This window comes from Lichenostomus cassidix, chromosome 1Aa (assembly GCF_008360975.1).
Source record: "Lichenostomus cassidix isolate B80296 chromosome 1Aa, HeHo_3.0, whole genome shotgun sequence".
Classification (NCBI taxonomy): Eukaryota; Metazoa; Chordata; class Aves; order Passeriformes; family Meliphagidae; genus Lichenostomus; species Lichenostomus cassidix.
In genome coordinates, this window is record NC_139480.1 from 43,236,778 (window position 1) to 43,255,086 (window position 18,309).

Sequence of the window (18,309 nt, forward strand, 5' to 3'; positions counted from 1 at the left end):
CAAGTCCCTATTCCACCAGTAGAGAAAGCTTCCTGCTGAGTATGGCATATACTGTTTTTTAAACTTCCACCCCTGCTTACTGATTAGGGCTCTCAGCCTTCAACTGCTTGATATGGGACAATTGCTCTGGTAAAATGGGGATTTACTATATTAACTGTGTGCAGTGGTTTTCAGGATAAAGTCTAGGAACATCTGAGCTACTGAGACAGATGAGACTGAATTCAGTTCACTGCCAAGGGTTACTAAGTGGGTCAGATGACAGCACATGGCAAGTTACACACAGTCATAACTGGAAAACTATTCTGTATATAGAGGTTAGAATAAAAGCATGATGTGTTTTCATTTGGGACAGCGGAAATTTTTAGACTGGAAGTATCATTTAATAATGCCAATTAGCCATTAAAAAGCACACTACACCTGCAAAAAGCTCTCCAAACAGTTAGATACAGTGAATTATTCTGCTCAACATCCTTGTGTTATCTGCATTAGTCTCATTTTTTAGCACTGGAAATTGAGGTCTTTAGATGAGACACCCCAAATTACAGAATCATCTTATTTGCAGATGGATTGTCAACAGGCATGTGATGAGTCAATGAAAAAATTCAGCTGCAAGTCTTTGAGTCTGTGACTTGGGTTCTTGTCAGGTAAAAAATTCCTCCCAGGTGTGAAGAAAGGCAGAAATAAGTAGACAAAATATACTGATAGATTTTAGCTGATCTGCAGAAGGCTGGAGTCTCCAAAGCAGTCCTTTGTAAACAGTACATTTGTAAGGCTCCTCACTGAGATGTCAAAACTCCTACATAAATAAACTTTACCTGAACTGCCACAAAATAAACAAAAAATTTAAAAAAAAGGGGGTAAATACAGATGAAGATCTGTGGGGAGCTGAAAGATTACCTTTACCCATCTTATCTGATTCATTCTTCAGAAGCAGCCAAATGGCTGCTACATGGGGTCCCACAGCAGCTAAACTTGCCTTCAGCCTCTTCTCAGTTGTTTCCTCAGGGATGTCAATCCCACAAAGCCACTGGCCATGCCCAGCTATTTTTGTGCCACATAGTGGGGACTGCTGGTACAAGAGGACGGTTTACCACCAGAGAGGCTCAGTGTCACCTGTTAACAAGACACTGACACATTCACAAAGCACCTCTCCAATGTAGATAACCATGGCACAATTAAACACGAATTATTCTAGTCATAAGTGAAATCTGCATTGTTGAAATACATGTTATCACCAGCTTACCAATTGCCTGAATCTTTAAATTAAGCATGGGTAATGGAGAGGAACAGCATCCTTTACCTGAACGTAGTATTCCAGTTTTTCCCAATATCTTCACCTGACAAGAGCCATAGAGATGAGTATTTGCCCTTCTAGCAAATTATCCAGCCTCAAGGAGGGTTGGCTTGCACACAACATGAACAAATCAAATCCACAAGGAGAAAAGCCTAAGTATTTTTCCATTTTATCAAGGGAAACAAACAAACAGTTACACAAATGTCACTGGCTATACCTATTTTTGAGCAAAACTTAGAGAATATAGAGACAACGTTGCCAGGCTCTTTCAAACCAATCCATGTCAGCTAAAACATCAAAAATAAACAGTTACCTGTAACAGGTTTGGTACAGGATTCCTCTTTTTATCCGAAGATACCTAATTTTTTGAGAAAATGATGGCTTCTTTCAGACTGATACATCTCCCACTGTTTTGCCCAGTTCTCCCCTTTTCCCTTTGATTTCCTTAATCTTCTGAAATCGACTGTCTCCTCCCAAGGATTCCTACCGGATTCAACATGAAGTACAGACAATTCACCACAAAAAAAATCTTCCAGGCATATACAAAATATGATACCTCCTGCAAGTCTCAGCAGAGGCCCAGATCTTCTCAGTTTGTTGGTAATATTAAAGCTTTCATCACTCTACCCATCCAGTAGCCTTGAAAAAATACAAAACAAAGTAACATCTGAACAGGCACATTTGATGGAACAGAAGCAGAAGACAATGATCAGTCTCTTCCTTTCAGGTCCTTTTTGCATATCAGGTGTGGTTTGTGCCTCTTCTCCTTCCCTCTAGCCAACCCACTTCCACAAGTGCCACACAGCAGCTGGTTGTTGGCATGCAGAGCATCAAAAGAGAGCCGTAGGAACAGCACATACCTTGTGCATGAGAGAGCTGATATGTAGCGAAAGTGTCATCAGGGTGGGGAAATCACACTTTCTGAATAGTCAACACATCTGGCTCTAAATACTCATTTCTCAACTTCTCCTAATTTCAGAACACAGTTTGTGGACTCCACATGCCTGATAGACCAAAGAGCACATCATAACCAAAATGCCTAGACTTACATATGTGCTTGTTGGGGTTGTATTTTTTAGTACATCACCAAGTCTTAGCTCAGTTGATTGAAGCGAATATATATGAGTTCTGCACACGGTGCTGACAATTTCCACTTGTATGCATCTGAACAAAGGAAGTGAGACTGTAATAGCAACAAAGGAAATGGCTTTATCACACACATGCTCTTTAGGCAACTGCCTTCACATTTCCCCCAGGGTAGGAGCACCCTGCATAGCATCAGATTACAGAGAAGAGGCTCAGCAATGTGTCAGGCTAAGTAGCTCATATGGTAAAACTGTCAGGATCCACAAGAACTGGATCTAAATTGAAGTTCAGCATCAAAGGCTGTGGCAGAGCTCTTGCACAGAATTACATTGCTGAGTTTCTAATGTATGCCATCCTCATCCTTAGTCTAATGACTTTTCAGCAGAACACAGGCAGCTCCTGAAACATGTCATTCAAACAATGCACAGATCTTTCTTGGGATAAAGTAATCAGGTTTTTAAAAGTAGATAAGAATATTCACAGCCTATTTAAATGGTGTTAGGAAATACCAATTTTAAATGTGATGCAAACATGAAAATTAAAAAGACAACAACCTTCTATTCTATTTCTGTGGAATGCAAGAGTAATTTTGCTCTTGTCATTTTCTCTAATCAGTCATTCTCCTGTTTAGCCATTGCATAAGACTTATACAGTTTTAACAGCATCCTTTTGGTTTTAATTCCTTATTGTAGGCAGCTATGAAATCTTGAGTGGGTCAGAATATGCAACTACAAACCTCTATTGCTAATTTTAGGTTTTATTCTTGTGCCCTCATAACTCAGACTGCAGTCACTTCAACAAGCAGGTGAGAATTCTCTGAATGCCATCAGGTGCTCTATCTTGTAAGCACTGTTTCCCTAATATTGCACATGTCTCTACGAAGAACAAGTAAATCCGTATGCTCACTAGTAGAGAAGACATTCTGATACTACTTTCTTCTGTTTTCTTGAAGGGCAGATAAGCACTGCACTACTGTCCAGACAAAGGTTAAGTCAGATCATGACCTTTCCTACACCTAGAATAAGAGTCCTCATGGCACCAGCTGTCTCTGCAGTGCAGCTGTACGTGGGCTAAGTCATCAATTTTTGAAAGGGTTTGTCTACAGCTGAGAGGTAGGTAGTTCCCTCAACTCCCCATCCACAGAGAGCTAGCTAATAGAGAGACAAGAGTAAGCAGTGGCTGGGATCCCAACACATTTTCAAAGGGACCATGCTCACAATATTTCCTTAGTGTCATTTACTTTTCTGTCACTTCTGGCTCATGTCCTCTGGTGTTCTTGGGTCAGGAGACCTCGACCACTTCACAAACTTTGATTCCTTGGGATCACTGGGAGAGATGTGTAAGCCCTCCTTCAGGGCTGCATGTAGAACCAAGGGAGGGCTCTACTGTCCCATCACAGCCCTGTCAACTATGATTTTACCCAAATTTCCTGACATTTAGTATTTCTCAAAGTTCCCTGGAATGATAAAACCAAGTGAGACTCTCAGCTTCCATATTTTTCAATAGTGTAAATTTGTAATTACAAAGAAAAGCTAAAAACTGTCATGAGTGTCATTTGACACCTCATAAAACAGAGGGCAAAAAGTAAAAAAGTCACTCTTTTTAATCTCATTACTTAGGAAGGTCTGATTCACGGCTGCTAAGTACAAAAATTGGCAGAGAAGACATAATACAGATAAATGCTGCATCAAATAATTTGTACATCCTGCTCCCAAACTTTGATGTAACTAAAATTTAATTAATGTTGTGGAGTCTCTTGGCAGAAACAACTCACTCAAATCATAAAGTTCAACTACACCAGGAACTGGACTCTCTGCAGCAGCCCAAAGATGCCATTGCCTCAGAACAGGCAGAAAATTACCAATAGATGATGCTTTTCAAAAGCAAACCTACTTGCTTACATATATTCTGGCTCTGATTCGGCTAAAAAAAATAAACCAAACAAAAAGTCACTGAAGCTGATGAAAACAAAGAAATTGACAAAGTCAAGCCCTGAAAGGCAATTAGCCCCAGACATTATCATTGCAACTGCTTGTCTAATTCCCCAGCATGCCCCTGCTTCCAGCCATCGGGTAGAAACAACTTGCACAAAAATCTATTTAGAGAATTCATTAGTAACAGTCCAACTTAATTGTGGCACAAATACTGATCAGTGTTAAGATTCTAATTAAAAGATGCCAAATCTAACTAGGTCTTTGAAATATCTTTAGATAATATGAATGTGTCTGGGGTATGTATTAAAAGCATATTATTTTGGTTTCCTTGCTCTCCAGTCATTATACAAACTGCCTCATTAAAGGCCATTTAAATGAAAATAGCTTTTAGCAACACCATAACAGATACTAGAAAACAACTTTATCAAAGATGGAAACAGTCTCTTGTATATTTATGAAAAAGAGTTATTTAAGGCACTGTAAGCCACAGTCCTATTCTAAAATATTTCTAAAAGGATTCATCTACAAGGTACATCTGTCTGAGAAATAACATCAATCTCTTCTACTCAGTCAGGATAGAGCAGAGGGGAAAGGGAAATACATAGTATGCCCCAGGTTATTTAACCTTCCAGTGAATACTGAATTTCTAATGAGTCCACTCCCAAATCTCTTGTTTAAACAGCTCATACTCAACCTTTCTAATGAAACTGATACTCTGACAGATGCACATACTTTTCATGTTTCCAGACTAGTGTCAGCATAACACTATGAGAACATAACACTATGAGTGATGAGAAATAAATGAAATTATTAATTTTTATCAATTGATGTTTTATCAATCTGAAAAGTTTTTATTGAAATTAATAAAGTCTGTTATTTGTAAAGCAATTAGCTGAAAGTATTTATGGCTGGAAGTGTTCAATCTTCCAAATAAATTCTGTAGGAACTTCCACAAAACCAGTGGGGGAGACAGCAATATCACTTCCCTTTATGGGCAAGTAGTTAGTTGGTCTCCCAAAAGGATTAAAAGAAAACCTAGAAAATCCAAAATTCAATGTAAAAAAACACAAAGGAGCTAAAGTGACACAGTGTTCCCTTAGGGACCAGCTAGCTAGACAGATGTTTGTTGACAGAGATGTATGTATTCATCTCTCCTCCACTCCCAGACTGGGGAAGGCCAAAGGCTGTTGAACCTTGAATGGGAAAGCTCTGCAGAGAAATGCCTTGGTGAGAAATGCTTGTATGAGTGACAGCTCAGCACGGAATTCTGGAGAGGTGGCTTGCACCTCTCCAGCCATGCATCAAGAAACCTTGAGCACAGCTGAACAAGTGCAGCAGGAGGTCACAGAAGTGTCTTTCAGAGGAAGCTTTGGGAAGTCACCCAGAGTGTTGGGGACACGAGCAAGGCAACTGCCCTGGGTTACTGCCTGACTGATACAATTCTGTTTATTTACAAGAATCTACAAAAATACCCTCTTCCATTGTGGTTTTTTTCCTCCTAGCTGGACTAGTTGACGTGCACAGCCTCTACAATGCAGCCAGGCTCACCTCTTGCAGAGATAATTTCCTGTATGGCACATGTTTCAACACACTGCTGACATCTATTGACATCTGTGTAAAGCGAGACCTGATGCATTGAGAAAATGAAACTCACAACTTCCATGTTCAGCTGTTGGATGGTCTGGATAAGATCAAGCACCTAAAATCCTGTTAGGTTCACTTGGGTGATGTGAAATGTCAGTTCTGTGTTGTGAGCTCCCAACTCACAGGTAATGCAGCAAGGAGTGGTGAACATGACCCGGCAAGAAAACCCAATGATTGTTGGATTTCCCACAGAATAATAGGTAGCAAAGGTATTTCCACTCAGCCTGAGAAATTCTGTCATTTGACAGAATTATATTCTGAGAATATAAAGCTCACAGAGAAGTTTCCATCCTGCCCAATTTGTTATTTGGCATCTTTGTTATGCTATGCTATGTTAATTCCCAAATCTATTTATTCTTAGGTTTCTTCTGGGGCTTTGCTCTGTCCTAAGGACATTTCCCTCTCCCTTCACAGACATTTCTTGGACATCCTAGATCTGTCATGGTTCCTTGGGCATCAGCTGCCACCTGAAGCCTGCTCAGGTGGTCAGGACCTAACCTGCAGGGTTAGGAAAGGGCTTCATACAGGGGAATGAGCAGGACACAAATGATTCTGTATGAGAACAACCCAGGTGTGGCTAGCACAGACCTTTCCCGTGAGAACTCTTTTCTCTCTTCTTCCTGTATTTTATAAACAAAGAAAGTTTGGATGATATTAAAAACAGTTTCTCGGATGTGGACAGTTCAGGCCTGGCCAATCAGGCCTAGGGGGAGGCTTGGAACTGACCAATCTGGGTGACCTTTGAAAAGTCTATATAAGATGGAATTAAATAATAAAACCTTCTTCTGGATGCCACATTTTGAACCTGGGTCTTCTCTCTGCTAGCGGCTCAACAGCGACACCCAGGAACAAAAACAGCTTAAAAACAGAAAATTTGGAAGTAATATTAAAAAGTATATCCTCAGCATTGGAGGGAGGAAGGGGAGCAGACAGAAGAGATTAAGAAGGTTATTTTTGTGGAGACAAGTTATGAAGTACATTCTATGCTCCATGTTATTATACTTTTCTCTGATGCACTTAGCTGTGATCATACCTAGAGGTAGTAAAGTACCAGTGTGATCCAAATTGGTAGCTCCTATGTGCCTCTAAGTAGCCTGCTTCCTTCATCAAGTACAAGTAATAAATACAGAAAAAAAAAAATCAAAAACCAACTGAGAGCAAGTAAACACAACCCCAGAAATATCTGCAGACAGCCATGTCATTTATTGACATGTTGTGCATGCCTCAGACAGTAATTGAATTCTTTTAAAACAGACCAACCAGTCTACCAAGTAAGCACCATGTCACCTCTTACTTGACTGGAAGCCTAAGTGGCCCATGGGTAAAGGGGACAAGCATATTCAAAATATTTTACACAAGCCTTTTTTTATCTGCACTAAGAATGAGCCAATACACTCTTCTCTATTTTCCAGTCTTGACATGATATTGAAGAACTTGCTCAGCTGCATATTACCCATATGAAATAGGAAGAAGAGAAGTGTGACACATCTTTTAATGAAGAAATCAAAAAAGAAGTGAAAACCTATTTAGAGAGAACTGAAATGCACATATATCACACAAGACCATAGGGGAAGGGAAACAATTTACCAGCTCCCTCCTCAGGATCTCTTCACAGATTGGTAGAGTCTGCTTGCAAGAGTGTTAATCATTTCCGAATAATCCCCCAGGAGAGACTGTGTGAAAGGCAGATACACTCAGTGAAAACAACACATGGATAATAGATCTCCATGCATCATTAGGAAAAGAGAATATGAATCAATGCAACTAGTAATACAACTGTATCACATCCTGGCAGCTAGACAGATGGGATCCTCGTAAGGAAATTAGAAGCAGCTGGAGCTGTCTCCCTGCACCATGTTAATTCCCAAGTTGTATTTTGTCACAGAAAAACGGTAGACTGAAAAAAGATAGATTGCTCTACCCAGTGGTCAATTCTGGAGTTTAGAGGACCCCAACAGAAGTCACCAGCCTTTCATTTTCTAAAACACTTCAGTAGACTCTTGGTTCCCTCACATACAGGACCTTCTCATGACGTCCAAGAATGTCCAAGAAAGCCAAGATCCCAAAATGCAAAATCTGGCATAAAATTATTTTGAATGCTCAAAGCAGAGCCACAGCAGGAATGTGGCAGGAGAGGTGTCTGCTCTGTGCACCTTCTCATATAGGTGAAGCCAGAGGACATGGAGCAGTGAGAGGAAAGACAGGATGTACATGTGATACCCATGAAGCCCTCCTTGTCCTTCTGCCCTCCTAAGCACACACACAAGGAGATTAAAGGGGAAAAAGTCACTCACTATATCACAGAATCATAGAAATATTTAGATTAGAAAAGACCTTTAGTATCACAAAGTCCAGCCACTGGACTTCGTGCAAGTGCCCCACCAGACCATGTCCCAAAGTGCCACCTCTACATGTCTTCTAAATATCTCCAGGGATGGCGACTCAACAATTTCCCTGAGCAGGTTGTTCCAGTGTTTTGCAACCCTTTCATTGAAGAAATTTTTTGTAATATCCAATCTAAACCTCCTCTGGTACAGCTTGAGGTAGTTTCCTCTCAACATATTGCTTCTTACCTAGAAGAGGTCAGTCTTTACCTGGCTACCCCTCATTTCAGATAGTTTTAGAGAGCAGCAAAGTCTCTCCTGAGCCTCCTTTTCTCCAGGCTAAACAATACCAGCTCCCCCAGCCACTCCACATGATATTTGTGTTCCAGACCTTTAACCAGCTCCATTGCCCTTCTCTGGATGTGCTGCAGCACCTCAATGTCCTTCTTGCAGTGAGGAACCCAGAACTGGACACAGGATTCAAGGTGTGGCCTCACCAGTGCCAAGTACAGGGGACGATCAGTGCCCTGGTCCTGCTGGCCATGCTATTTGAGATTCAAGCCCTAAAAGGTTGCAATTCAATATGGGGATTAGGTAGCACAAAGTATGGAAATACCTGACATCTGGGATACATATGCATTGTGTATATAGATATACAAATACCCTGGCTGGGGCATACAACTTCCAGAAATTTTAAAAGAAGCTGGTAGATTCAGCACATATAAGACAAGCAGGCTGGGCAGTGGGGCAAATGAGAAGTTATATGAATTACTGAGAAATCTCACTGAGGCCTAGAAATTTCATATTTATGCAATTTAGAAATGAAATGCTAAAAGGAGATGATGATCTGCAGCATAATTTCCTACCAAGGTTAATAAAAAGTTATTTATTTCCCTAAAGAGAAGATATGTTTCCAAAACTAATTCAAAAACGCTCCTATGCCTCAATTTAGTTATTAGCAAAGTTTTGTAGGAGGGTTTCTCTTCTGCTTTCCTGTGGAGGGCAGAGAGCTCATTTATCAGAGAGAAAAATTGACCTCATAGATGTTTCTGGTCTGTTAGCTACAGTTCCTTATTGAAGATAGGTAGTTTTTCATTGTGGTGAACAACCACATCAGCTTTTCAGGTCTCTGCATGAGTGTCTGCAGGTCACTTTTAACAATGCTATTAATTTCTCTCATTTACCCATGGAGGAGGCTCATGTCCACACCCAGAGAAATGAGACTGATCACTGTAACTGGAGGTGCTCAGGAGTATCCTGTCTGCATTTTCACCAGATCTCTTAGAATACATTTGGCTGTTATGACTGAACATATGAATGTTCTGCCACTCCAATCATGCGGGCTCCTCTCTTCTGACACCTGCATACAGAGCCTCTGCAAAAGGGCCAGAACACCCTCTCTCCATCCACAGAATGGATTTGTGTCTTCTGCAGGGAAAGCTCCTGGCAACCCTCTCAGCAGGCACTCATGGGCCTGGACCCACAGCTGGCCACATGCTGTCTGCTCATGGTATGCAGCAGTTTCAGCTCAGGATGCATTTTTCTCACTTGAAATATAAGTAAGGCTAAAAACACCGCTACACAGAAATGCAGATTTATGAAAATTCCCTTCTGAAGCACAGTGTAAAAGACTGAAGTAACATACAAATTTTTGAAATCTGAAACTGAAAATGTGCACAATTTCCTAAACATACATGGGGACACATATTGCAGATATTCATCAATGATATTCAAATGTAAGCACCTATCTTTATTTTTACTCTGATGCCATCTTTTACCACAGAGAATTGAAGCTTTTCCCATGGACAAATTAAATTTCATAATACTCCTGAGATTTAAGCAATAATTAGCCAGCCAGTATAGGTGAAACAATAACATATAGAAAAAATTGCTCATTTATTGTCAATCTTTCTGAATGCTATCAAATTGTAAAGAATAAAATTATAAAGAACTTCCAGATTTTTTTTTCAAACTGAAACATTTCAAGCATTTCTCTATGAAAATTTCTTGCCAGATCTTGCCTTATTTTAGGATGAATTCCAATTTGGTTTTTTATCTTATTTCTGTCTTTATTTGTGATGACTTGTTTAGTATGCATGGGCAGTGAACATCCATATTGGAGGTAGCCTCCTGACTTCTGTTGTGCTAGTTCTGTTCCCTGATCCCTTTCTTATGTAAGTATTTTCTAAGATTCTAAAATCACAGATGAAAACTGCCTAGATTTAGATTTAATTACCTCTCATTCAACCTGCATCTATAAGTAGACCAGTCTGCTCTCTGGTATTTTAAAGTACTAGAAGTTTCTCCTTCAGAATCAAGGACTGTATCTTCAACAGCTGCATGTTTTTTTTCTTCACCAGCCTCAGGGGTTTTTACATTAGAAGTGTAAAAGAAAGTTCTCGTTAGCGATAGTGCTGAGAAAGAAAATGACAAAACAGTTTTATTTGTGAATAAAACCTAATGATATTCAAAGGAGACCTCTCATATATGAAGCTGCCATTTACTTACAAAGGCTGCACAATCTATTATTAACTAGGACTCAATGATACTACTGCCACCAGAGGGCTAAAGTTTAACTATTCAAAGACAAGATATACATTGAGAGAATTCAGACATTAACTGCAGGGTTCAGACATGGCACATGTCCTAGTTTCTACCCAAATTTTCATTAAATCAAGTTTCCTGTTACTGGTCCTCCATAAGGCATAAGCTTGGCTCTTTCTCAGTAAGACATTAATTGTATTTAGTTTCTGTTATGGCAGGTGTTACCTACATGACTTGTCTGAATGCTGAGTATTTGATTTTGCTGAAAATTAATTGTAAATCCACTCCCTGGCCCACAGGCAAGGCAGGTACTTAGCATTTCAAGCTACCAGAAGGAAATATTGACCAGAGCCCCTCAGCCTGGGACTGGACCACAGTCTCCAGCTAAAGATAAGTTTGTGTAAATACTGGCTAGCTGGTATCTGTGTAAGCCTGCACTAATTGCTCTAAAAATCAGCATTATTTTACACTCAGTATATTGCTGATTGATGATGAAATAAGCTGTGCAAAAAAACACTGAACAATGTCATATCTAAAAATAGCCTGCAGACCAGTGCAGAAGTAGCACTGTAATATTGGTACTAATTACAGGCCAACAGATTGCAGACCAATTGCAGACCTTGGAGCTAAGAGCAGATTTCTGAAACGAGCCAGAACAAAATGTACTCAGAAAGACAAAACACTCTTGGATACTATCAAGAGGATAGCTGCATCAGATCAGCCTCATACTGAGATGCAAGGAGAACCTCTTAAACCATTAGTAAAGCTGCAGTATCTCATTATTTTTAATAGCTCTTGATATGAACACCAGTGCCAAAGTACTTATAAATAAGACTACTCAGTAATTTCCAGGATCCAACGCTGGGCTCCACGATGCTAGACCTCCATTTACAGCATCAGGCAGGCTAAAGCAAAGGCACAGTTAATAACTCATAGTACACATTCTTCCTCAGATTCACTTGTCATACCTGGGATCAGCCTCCCAGAGCTTCTCATTAACTACCAACAGAGCTTTGCAAGCACAAGTCAGAGTGTTCTGTGATTACAACAAAGCTGCATCACCATGCACTGAATCATGGTTACACAACATGCCCTGAGAGGAAAGGTTTATAAGTGCCCATTAGCACTCTTTGCACGAGAGAGGAGATGAGCGGAAGAGAGCTGGGAGTACCATGGGCAAGCAGAGACCCTGCAAGGGAAGAGTGGGAATGAAAAGAGAGGCTTGAATAGACCAAGGTCAGTCGAAGATGGGAGAGAACAGCAAAGTGCATTTGCCAGGAAACTAGGGAAAGAGCGCTCCTGAAACACAAGAGAACTGCCAGCCCTCTCAGAGGAGAAGGAAGAGGAAACTCAAAGGGTAAAAATGAAGTGAGAAATCACATCTGGAAACAAGGAAGCTTCTGCAGTGTTCAGCTTCTCTGCTGTCCTGTTAAAGGAGAGGCAGTGCAGGGCACACCAGCCAGCCACAATAACTGTGAACCTGGCATGACTTCACCGTGCTGCAGGGAGCATCTGGGAGGCTTCCCAGGAACATCCCAGGAAGAAGCACATCCTGGAATATACAGGTCTTCTGCTGCCCATACTTCTCCCGCCATCCTCTCAGGCACGGCAAGATAAATCCTGTGTTGGAAAACCACTTGCTTTTGCTTAGTTGAGCAGGACCTGCCATGCTCTGCCATGCTTCCCAGGACAAACAAACATGTCCTGACTTCTGCTTACCCTTGCACAGAACATGTTCAGAGCATACCACCAAAGCAGTATTTTTGGTGAATGCTGACTGATATGGAAAAAATGAACAACAGTTAAAAAAAAAAATTGCATCATTCACCTGAAAGAAGAAAATGGCATTTGCTATTGCTATCCATCTAACATTCCAGCTGTGTTTTTCTTATTTTATAGTGCCACTGCCCAATCCCTGTACCCTGCATTTCTGCAAGGGCGTTACTGTGGGATCATCAGAATCCCACAGTTCTCAATCTTTTCTAAAGTCATCGTAAATGCATTAGAAAATTGCAGGGTATGATTTTAGAGGAGGAAAAATGAGACACACAAATAATAGTGCCATAATATCCACCAATTTTGGTTTCATTTTGCACAGAACTTTGTACTTTCATAGCACATAATACATTCAAAGTGCATCTTTAATTGATATGCTTTCCACTTGGATCACTCAGTTCTCCTACACAAATTCTCTAAAGAGACAGAAAATTCTCTGAGAAGCAGGAGTAGTCTGGCCTACTGAACTCCTGTGTCTTATACTTCAGAAGTCTTGTTGACAGTGAGCTCTGACCTAAGTTAGAGTTAGATAGGAGGCAAAACAATCACAGTCACACACCACACCCTTCATTCATTTCAAGAACAAAAATTATTTTTGTTGTGTATTACAAAAAGTTTTATTCTTTTTCCTCAAAAGAGATCAGATCCTAGATGCCCACCAGCCTACTGTCAACGCCCAGCAAACAGAGAAGACCAAACTATTTTAATTTTGCCCTCAAAATGGATTAACCCTTATCCCCCCCTTAAATTCTAGACAAAGAATTCAGCCCAAGTCAGATATTTAGAATTCTCATCTCCACTCAGACATGTAAAGGGTTGTAAACTTACTACCAGGTGAATATAATCCTTCCAATGTACTATTCCAGCTCTCATAACTTCTGAGTTATCCCAGTATCCTTGGATCAGTATCATCAGACGAACATATCACCTGTCAGCAGGAAAAATAACAATGCCAAACTTCAAAGTATTTAGCTCTTGTAGAGAAAATGTGAAATAGGATTGCAATATCTGAAGGCTCCAGAGCCAGTATAACAGGAATGAAGAAAGCCTGTTTTTTGGGATCAGTATCAGTTTTTAAACACCTGACATCAGCAGTTCTGCTATTTGCCCCAAAATACCACTTGCATAGAATCTAACTACACCAGCACTCTAAAAATTAAAAAGGAAATAGAGTACAGTAGGAGCAAGTCATAAATATGAAGAAGTAGATAAACAATGAATAAATGCTAACCTTACCTGCATTCCTCTGCCCACTAAATTTTGAAATATGCCTAGTGGTCCTCTCTGTATTATATTTAATAGGCCTTTTTCCATTACATGAATTTAAAAGGAGACATTTGAATTCTGCTCATGGAAAATTTTCTCCCCTCATTGAGCACAACGGCATATATTGAAAACAAAACCAGAACTTGCCAGTGAAAGTCACGCTTCAATTAAAGCCATTTTTGTTACAAAGTAGGATATTTGCATCTTGTAAGTGGAGCCAGAGCCATCTTCCTTTTGAGTACTGTCCTGCAAACATTCTTACACCTAGGGGACTTCATTTGCATTAATTTCGTGTGGCAATTCTCATAAGCAGAAATTACTTATATAGTTCTATCTACTGCTGAAACAACAGGAAAAAGATTAATGTAGTGACTTTTTTCTTGGATGTCAAGACCAGTGTTAGAAGAGAGTGTGGTCTTCACTCAGCTGCGGTCAGGACTTGGGCCATAGCCTGCCCTCAAATCACACTCAGAACTGTCTGCAGAAATCATGTCTCAATATATGAGGGGACTCATAGCTGACAGAGTAAGAAATGTGGTTTATGGAATACAAACACCACAAGGCATTACTTACTCTCATTTCATTCCACTTCATCTCTCCTAATTGAAACAAACATCCTATGCTATCCAGTTTATTGAAGGAGAGTCAGGTTGCACTAAGAGCAGAGACTAACCCATCAAATCAGCATTCACTTACTTCAATTAATAAATTTAAAGAGATACAAAACCGGGACCAGAATGGGAGATAAAACCTGAATGAATAAACACCACATAGAAAAGAGACATTCCTCTGTCAAAGGAGGATTTATTCATAAAACATGAATTTGTGAACAGGAAATTATTTTCCTTTCTGGAACCAGAAATTAATGTAGCACAATCCATACACAAGCCCAGCAATCAGTCAGACTCACTGCCCCTCTTATTCATGATGAAAACTCAAGAAATGCATCGCTGAAGGATTGGCAGGACTTACATCTCCATGAGAGGACACTGGTGTGGATTAAGGGCCACTTTGAGGAGGTGAAGTAAATATTATACCCAGTAAAATGCAGAAGTGTTCTAAACTCCCTGAAAGAATATCTGTGGGAGGAAAGCACATCCTTGCCCAGCTCCTGAAAGAGCTCAAGGCCTGATTGGATGGGGCTCTGAGCAATGTGGTCTAGTGGAAACCACCCTGTGATTCTATGAAACATAGCAAGATGGTGGAAAATTAGTATTTCCGTGGTTCTTTAGAAACTGGGAGGGAAGCATCTTTCCCCAGACATCACCCATCACCAGAAACATGTGTAAGAACCGTGAAGGGAATTTCCATCTTCATAGTATTAAGGCTGTGTTTAAGTCTAAACTTACTTCTCAGCGCTCTGGGGTATGCCCCTGGCACAAGCAAGGTGGTCGTCAGGTGGCGAAGGCAGAGAGTACCAATACACCTCACGTATGCCCCAGCAGGCTATTAGGAGGGCAGTTGTGTGGCTGCAATAACAAAGTCAAAGCTAAGTTTTGATGATCCCTGTTCCACCCTCCCTTCGTCTCTGGCCTCTCCTGTCACCTAGAGACACAGGCTACAACCAGCATGGGAAATCCCTCATTACCTTGCTTGCAGCAGTGGAAAGAATTTTAAAACAACATGTTAAGCACAGAAGTCCAACTTATATGCTTAATTTCTTATTTAATGTTTTATTTATTATGAAGATTAGTGACTTCAAGTCTCCATCTCAGTACAAAGACACAGAGAAGCCTGGTACAGTCTTCTTAATGGAAACGCAGAGCTGAACAACATGTTTGTCAATTAGCAAATCCCCCTGTAAAGGGTCTGACTTTAAAGTAATGAAACAGTTATGGTTAGATCATATTACTTATTAGTTAGAACACAGTGACATTTTCAGTCTAGGGCAAGATGCTGTGCCTGGCACAATGCATTGATCAGAATACATAAACCAGTGGCTCTCTTTGCAGGGCCACAGCCTTATGCCGGATCCTACTGATGCTCTTTAAAACATTCAAGTTGAAGTAATATTTATATTAAAATTAGCAATGATAACAGCAGCAGTTATTTCCACTGTCAGAAAGAATGCAGATCATTTAGTTGGGGAGTGCCTGCTAGGAGTTCACCCTGCCCAGATGATGGGAATACAAGAGAAGAGCATCATAGCTGGTGCACAGGTTTTCACTTCTGGCAAATATTGCTAGAAAAGCAAATCAGAACTCACCCTCTCTCTCATGCACAAGGCAACTACTTTTTTTAAAAGGCAAGGGTAGACCCTGACCTGTTGTGTTGGTTTGAAAACAAACCAGTGGGAGATTACAAGTTAAGATTGAAATTAAAAATAAGTGAAATAATACAAGGAAAAGCACTGACAAAGTCAGATACAACCTAACACCCTGTTAGGGTGGTAGTAGCAGTCTAACTGAAGTAGTCTAGTTGAAGCGGTGATTTTGAAGGTCTAGTTTCAGCTGAAGATAGTAGTAGCTCTGTCTCTGGGAACCCAGTAGACAGGGCTAGCTCAGGCAGTTAAGGCAGGTTATATCCAGGTGGGAACACCTGGCTTCCTCTGGCAGAGCATTCACAATGGGATGAGATAAGTCATGAGTCACACGGTGGGTCTGATGGCCCATTGCCTGTATGCGGGGTGGGTCGTTAGCAAGTGATAATAGCTAAGGATGGCCATTGCCTGCCATCCGAGTGGGTGATAGCAGCTAATGGCCCACAGCTGGTGGTAATAGAATACTTAACTACATTAATATTGCAACTAGGACATTATCCACCCTTATTCTATTACCATCTACACAGTTTCACTCAAGATAAGGTCTCTTGTGGACACAACAGGTTTTCCATTTGCTCATACACAAGTATAACCAGGTCCTTGGGCAAAAACCACTCACGGATGGGTTTGTTTGTGAGGTGGGACTAATCTAAACAGTCTTTCCTAAAAAACCTCTTACGTGTACCACAGGGACTTTATCTCTATCACTGTGTGCAAAGGTTGGACTGGCAGGACGGCTCGATTGATAGAACTCCTTGTGTTAACCATTAGGTGGCTTTTGCTAAGTTCAGTTTAATTTTTGAAGGTTCCGCCAAGTGCTTTCAAAGTTGTCTTAAGTATTTGTTGCACCGTTCAACTTTCCAGCAGTGGTGCATGATAGGGGATGTGGTATATCATTCAATTCGTGTTCTTAGCCAGGTGCTTATGAGGCCATTCTTGAAATGGGTTCTATTGTAGACTCGATTCTCTCAGGGGTACATGTTACAGGACTTGCTTTTAGACCAAGATGGTGTTGGGCAGAGCATGAGGCACAGGGTAGGTTCTAACCATCCGTGGTTGCTTCACATGGTCAACACGTAGGCTTTCTTGGCGGGTTTGGGAAAACAACCAACCCCAACCACACCACCACAACCACAACCACCCACACCAACCACACAACCAACACAACCACCCCCACACACCACCACCCCATGACCAGAGGCATCATGGGCCCAACGAGCTAGAAATAATTTCTTTGTGCTGAGTCAGATCACCTGTGACACTTCACTTGGCAGCTGGTCACTGCTGTTGTTACGATGCTCTTCATTAGCTCGACTCTTGGGTACATGTGCATCTACGTGTCGAACTTTCACGGTCAGCTTTTCTGCCCGGGCGGCGATGTCTTGCCAAATTTCAGCGGCTTAGATGGGTTTTCCTCTGCGCTGCTAGTTAGCCTTTCTCTAGCGATCTAACCATCTCCACAGTGCATTGGCTACCATCCAAGAGTCGGTGTAGAGATAAAGCCTTGGCTATTTCTCTCGTTCGGCAATATCCAAAGCCAGTTGGATGGCTTTAAGCTTTGCGACCTGACTCGATCTACCTTGTCTCTCGGTAGCCTGTACAGCTTGTCGTGTGGGGCTCTATACTGCAGCTTTCCATTTTCGATCTGTGCCTACAATTCGGCAGGAATCATCGGTGAAGAGGGCATAGCGTTTTTTACTCTCTGGCAGTTTATTATACGGGGGTGCTTCTTCGGCACGTGCTACTTGCTCTTCTGCATCTTCTGAAGATAATTTAAAAGTTTCACTTTCAGGCTAGTTTGTTATAATTTCTAGAATCTCAGGGCGATTCGGGTTTCCAATACGGGCGCGCTGTGTGATGAGGGCAATCTATTTGTTCCACGTAGCATCAGTGGCATGGTGGGTAGAGGGAACCCTTCCCTTGAACATCCACCCCAGCACTGGCAGTCGGGGTGCAAGGAGAAGTTGTGTTTCTGTGCCGATCACTTCTGAGGCGGCTTGGACTCTTTCGTAAGCTGCCAAGATTTCTTTTTCGGTGGGAGTGTAGTTGACTTCAGACTTTCTGTAACTTCGACTCTAGAATCTCAGTGGTTGACTTCGGGTCTCGCCAGGCACCTTCTGCTAAAGGCTCTAGGACAGACCATGGCTATCGGCTGCAGAGTAAAGCACATTCTTTACCTCT

The 18,309-nt window shown here is 41.2% G+C and overlaps 1 protein-coding gene across 4 annotated transcripts in view; it reads right to left on the reverse strand.

Moving 5' to 3' along the window:
• TMCC3 (transmembrane and coiled-coil domain family 3) overlaps positions 1-18,309 on the reverse strand; it is a 135,185-nt gene that overhangs the window by 66,466 nt on the left and 50,410 nt on the right. Inside the window, exon 1 of one of the 4 annotated variants that reach the window (XM_085046709.1) lies at positions 10,519-10,548. The exons of 2 other annotated variants lie outside the window; for them this stretch is intronic. The gene's annotated coding sequence lies outside the window, so the exon portion shown is untranslated. Of the gene's footprint in view, positions 1-1,607; positions 1,976-10,518; positions 10,549-18,309 lie in introns of those variants that run through there. One more of the 4 variants, XM_085046695.1, reaches the window with a different exon arrangement.